This window comes from Bos javanicus, chromosome 29, assembly GCF_032452875.1.
Source record: "Bos javanicus breed banteng chromosome 29, ARS-OSU_banteng_1.0, whole genome shotgun sequence".
NCBI classification, from domain to species: Eukaryota; Metazoa; Chordata; class Mammalia; order Artiodactyla; family Bovidae; genus Bos; species Bos javanicus.
The window spans coordinates 21,415,312-21,420,851 of record NC_083896.1 but is presented as its reverse complement, the minus strand read 5'-3'; the positions used below and the strand labels follow the sequence as shown (position 1 = coordinate 21,420,851).

The 5,540-nt window shown below is 35.5% G+C and overlaps 1 pseudogene; it reads right to left on the bottom strand.

The window, feature by feature from the left end:
* Positions 1-989: 989 nt before the first annotated feature.
* Positions 990-1,609, bottom strand: LOC133240932 (serine/arginine-rich splicing factor 3-like; annotated as a pseudogene).
* Between the last annotated feature and the right edge of the window lie 3,931 nt (positions 1,610-5,540).

The window sequence follows — 5,540 nt, the reverse complement described above, 5'->3', positions numbered from 1 at the left end:
TTCCCCACCTAGGAATCGAACTCAGGTCTCCCACATTGCAGGCAGATTCTTTACTGTCTAAGCCACCAGGGGAGCCCTAAATTCAGGAAATATAATAAAATAAACCATTTGGTTGACATGATAGAAGAATTTCAAAAGTAGTTGAATTTAATTTTGACACACCAAAAATCTTGAGAACACACAGTATCATCACTCAAGCCTCTGAACTCTTCATATTATGTTTTGTAACCAAAACTTTATCCCAAGGATTCACAAAATGTATTACAAATGACAGCATGGAAAATAATCTTGCCCAGTAACTCCAAGTTCAGCTCTACAATGTACCCTTAAAATGGCAGGACATTGGTATCTTGAGTAGATTCAAATTTCCAAATAAAGTAGGTTACAAGGAGCTATGTATTCATATATGGCAATCACAGAAGACACTTATGACCTAAAGCAAAGTTAAACTAATTTTCTTGAAACTTTTTAGATTCTACACCAATTGGACAACCTCTCATCTGGTCTGAAGACTAGTGGAATTTTCAAACCTCTAATCTCGTTTAAGGGCTCAGCTTTAAAGTTTCCCTTCTGGCCTGTGTTCACAGCAGCTTTTAAAGACTGCTTTCTTAACTGCAGCTGCATACCATTTCCCAACTATGGAAAAGTCTTCAGTTTTTTCCAGTTTTTTTTGTTTCGATAATATTAAATATTACACTTTAGCTGTGCAGGAGTTAGAGGTTATGCAAGGACTTATCAGTCTATGCAAGGCTGACATTCAAAAGCAAATTCATTTGCTTAAGGGAACATTCTAAAGTAACAGTTCTTGATATTACATGCCTCATATGATCCATTCCAAACCACCGAGGATTACAACTTCATGTGTCGCTGTTAACAATAGACAAAGAAATGTGAACAGCTAAAACATTTCAAAATGCAACAAACTTATGAAGTCTCAAACAGAAGTTGAATTTTCTGTACATACTCTTGTCAAAGTTATTTCCTATATATCACATTCCTCTAGAAAAATGGTCTTCTATTGACCTAGATTGGCTACGAGACCTAGAGAAAGATAGGCGCAGCTTCTGATTTCTCTTCTGGGACAGTGATCTCTCTCTTCCCCTATCTTTAGAAAGGGACCTAGTCCTGCTGCAAGAGAAACTTCTCTTGTCTTGGAGATTTGTGTCAAGGTGGAGTACTCATCCTCTGATTAATCATCTCTAAGGCTACAACCCCAGAAGGGCAGTGGGCCACAATTTTGACTTATCTTTTCACCTTCTGGCAGTTCCATTTTTACTTGGCAGCCACATAGTGTTCTCCCATTTAAATTTCAGACAGCACCCACTGCATCTCGGGGATCTTAGAATTCCACACTAGCAAAGTCTGGAGGGTTTCTTGCAACCCACACGCTTTGGAAAAAGTTGCACAGTCATTTCCGACTCTCTGTGATCCCATGGACTGTAGCTGGCCTGGCTCTTCTGTCCATGGAATTCTTCAGGAAAGAGTACGGGAGTGGGTTGCCATTTCCTTCTCCAGGGCACACACTTCAGAGTGGTCCATAATAGCCAAAGGCTCATTCCAATTCAGTCTTTTTATCATTGTTTCCAAGGTTACCTACATAAACTTTACAGTCCAATCACCAGAAATCATGATGTATTTTGAGGTCATGGGTTAGAAATGCAGAGACTCAAATCCACCATCCTATGCTGATTCTTCCTGGATGCCTTCTGCCTGGCATCCCCTGATGTTTTGGCACACCCAGCATCCATGAAATAGTCAGCTCATGTTATTAAATAAAAGTCGCAGGCTCTGGCCAGAAGGTTTTTTTTTTTTTTTTCATGCAAACAATGTTCTTCAATTTAGTCACCCTCAGTAGCTAGGAGTTATTTCAATGATACATGAGACATTTCTGGAACTCCTCAGTAGGATTGGCCATTGGAACCAGGAAAAAAAAAATGCTTTGAATAAATTCAGTAAATGAACTTTTTCATTCTTCACAGATAGATGATCAATTTTTAGAAACAGCTAATTGTTCTTATTGCTAAACAAGGCAGGTTATGAAGTTCATCACTAATATTTATGATTTTAAATAAGATGGGATCAAAATAGTGGTTCATTTTTCTCTTTACAAGACTAACTTGTAGGGTGGAGTTTCAAAAAATGTCTTGAATATGGGTAATATTGGGAGGTAAACAGTTAAGACATCAGTGATCGCTTAATTTTATCTGGGTTTGGAGATTTGTTTAAATCAGAATCAAGCAAATAAACTAAAAAAAAAAAAAAAAGTCTAACACTACAGTGAAACAGCTAAATGTGACCCTCATGGATTTATGGGCTAGTCCTTCAGAAATACACATAATACTGCTTGAACTCTGTGTCAGTTAAATCCCATTTGAATTTGTCCAGAATCAGATATGACTGAGCTATTTTTGTCTAGGCTTTCCCAAGTTAAATTATGCTGAGTTTGTGGTAGCCTCAACTGAAAAATACAAGGTTCCAGGTGAATAGCGGTTGATGGTTGTTTCTGCTTCAGGGCAACCAGAGACACCTCAACAGTGGTGGTTACTTTGAGGTTCTGTTCAGGATTTGTCATATGTGGGAGTAACTAATTTAAATCTGCTTCTTATTCTCCCCTTTTTGATCAGTCTCCTTCATCTTCTAGTTTACGTGAGTTATTATTCTGCCATTTCTCGTCTTTGGTTTTCTCCCTTGTCTTCCTTTGTTACGCCCCTTCCATTTCCATTCTTACTGCTAAATACCATATTTTTCCTATTTCTTAGTAAAGACATTGAAGACATAAATTTGATTGTATCATTCATGTTTTCATGTCAGGGTTATAAAAAATAGGTCATCGATTATCCTAAGGTTTGGCTATAGTCAAGCTTTTGTCTTAATTTCTCTCTTCTGTACTATGACTAGAAGTGAAGGTCACTTGAGATCCCAGATCCCAGGAAAGCTTTCTAACTAGCCCAGATGGCAGGAGGTACAGGCGCTCTGACATCTCATTCGAAATTATTCAGTATTATTGGCCATATGATGACTTTGCTTATGCTGTAATTACAGCACTATGAATTATTTTATAACTGGAGATTTATAACTTTTAGTCTCATTCAAATATTTTGCCAGTCCTTCAGCTCCCCTCCATTTGTTTTCGGCATCTATGAGTCTATTTTCAGTCTGTTTTGCTTGTACTTTTTTCTTTTTTAGATTTCACATAGAAGTGAGAGCATGTGGTATTTGTCTTTCTCTGACTTCTTTCACTTAGCATAATACCCTCCATGTCCGTCCATGTTGCCACAAATGGCAAGATTTCGTTCATTTTTAAGGCCTATATGCCATTGTACATATATCATTTTTTAGTCCATTTGCCTGTTAATGAACATTAAGGATGCTTCATATCTTGGTTACCATAAGTTCTGTGATGAATACTGGAGTATATATACATTTTTTTGAATGAGTGTTTTTGTTTCTTCTGGTAAATAATCAGAGGTAAAACTGCAGGATCATATGGCAGTACTATCTTTAATTTTTTGAGAAAATTTTAAAACTTTTTCCATAGTGGCTGCATCAGTTTTATAATATAGCCCCACCAGCAGTGCCTGAGGGTTACCTTTTCTCCACATCCTCACCAATAATTGTCATTTGTTGTCTTTCTGATGACAGTTATTGTGACAGCTGTGAGGTGCTATCTCAGCATGCTTTCCTTTTGTAGTTCCCTGGTGATTAGTTATGTTGAGTATCTCTTCATGTACTATTGGTTTCTGTACGCATTTTTGGGGAAAACATTTTTTTCAGGACCTCTCTCTATTTTTTGTAATCCAGTTTTGTTTTTCCTTATAATGAGTTGCGTGAGTTCTTTATATATTTTGAATTATTAATCTTTTATTTTATATATATAATTTACAAAATCTTTTCCCATTTAGTACATGACCTTTTAATTGTGTTAGTGTTCTTTGCTGTGAATAAGCTTTTTAGTTTGATGTAGTACTGTTTATTTATGCTTTTGCTTCCCTTGATTGAGAAAATATATCCAAAAATAATTCTAAGACTGATGCCCAAGAGCATGTTGCTTATGGCATTGTCTAGAAGTTTTATGGTTTAAGGTCTTAATATTTAAGGCTTTAATCCATTTTGAGTTTATTTTTGTATATAGTGTGAGAAAGTAGGCCAGTTTGATTCTTTTGCATGTAGCTGTCCAGCATGTAGCTTCAATCATTTATTGAAGATGCCGTCTTTTCTCCATTGTGTATTCCTGTCACTTTTGTCAGAGTAATTAACCATAAAAATGTGGGTTTATTTCTGGGCTCTCTATTCTACTTCATTGATCTCTGTGTCTGTTTTTGTGCAAGTATTATGAAACTGAAAGTGTTAGTCACTCACTAATCCATGTACCATTTTGATTATTTTAGCTTAGGAGTGTAGTTTGAAATTAAGGACCACAATAACTCCAGCTCTGTTCTTTCTCAAGATTATTTTCACAATTCTGGGTCTTTTGTGTTCCCTTACAGATTTCAGAATTTTTCTAGTGTTGTTAAAATTGACATCAGTATTTTGATAATAATTCCACTGAATTTATAGATTGCCTTGGGAAGTTTGATTATTTAAGGAGGTTAATTTTCCAACCCACGAGCATGGTGTATCTTTCCATTTGCTTGTGTCATTTTCAAAATAATTTGTCAATGTCTTAACAATTTTGTGAGTACAAATTTTTTACCTCTTTGGTTTGATTTATTCCTAGGTATTTTATTCTTTTTGATGCAGGTATAAATGGGATTTTTTCTTAATTTCTTTTTCTGATAGTCCATTTTTAATGTACAGAAACATAGTAAATTACTATATTTTAATTTTGTATCCTGAAACTTTACTGAATTTATTTTTTGTGGCATCTTTAGGATTTTCTATATAGAGTATGTCATGTGCTAACAATGACAGTTTTATGTCTTCCTTTCCGGTTGGAATTCATTTTATTTATTTATTTTTTAGCCTGATTTCTATGACTAGAATTTCCAACGCTATGTTGACTTAGCATAGTTTCCAATGCTATGTTGCTTAGGCATCCCTGTATAGTTTCTGATCTTAGAGGGAATGCTTTCAGCTTTTGCTACTGAGTATGCTGTTGGCTGTAGTTTTGTCATATATGGCCTTTATTATTTTGAGGTATGTTCTTCCTATAACCACTTTGTGGAGTGTTTTTCTTGTGAAAAAAGGCTGTAATTTGTTGGAAGCAGCAATTTTCCTAGTGAAAAACTTGCTGTCAATTGCTACTGGAAGTTATAGTTTGAGCCAGATCTGGATAATAAAATACCAGCAAAGGTCGTTATTGAGAAATCATCAGAACAGAATTATTTATCCTCCACAGATAGCACCCACACTCCACTTAGCACTATATTGAACATGGATATGGTGGTTATAGAAAAAAACAGTCACATAACACCCATGACTAAATACAGAGGAGCAAATTTAAAAGTCAAAATAGCAAACCCTTAAATTAGAAAATCTTGTCTCTTACGGTATCGTATAGAAACTGAACTAGTAATGCTAGTAGAAATACACCTCATTAC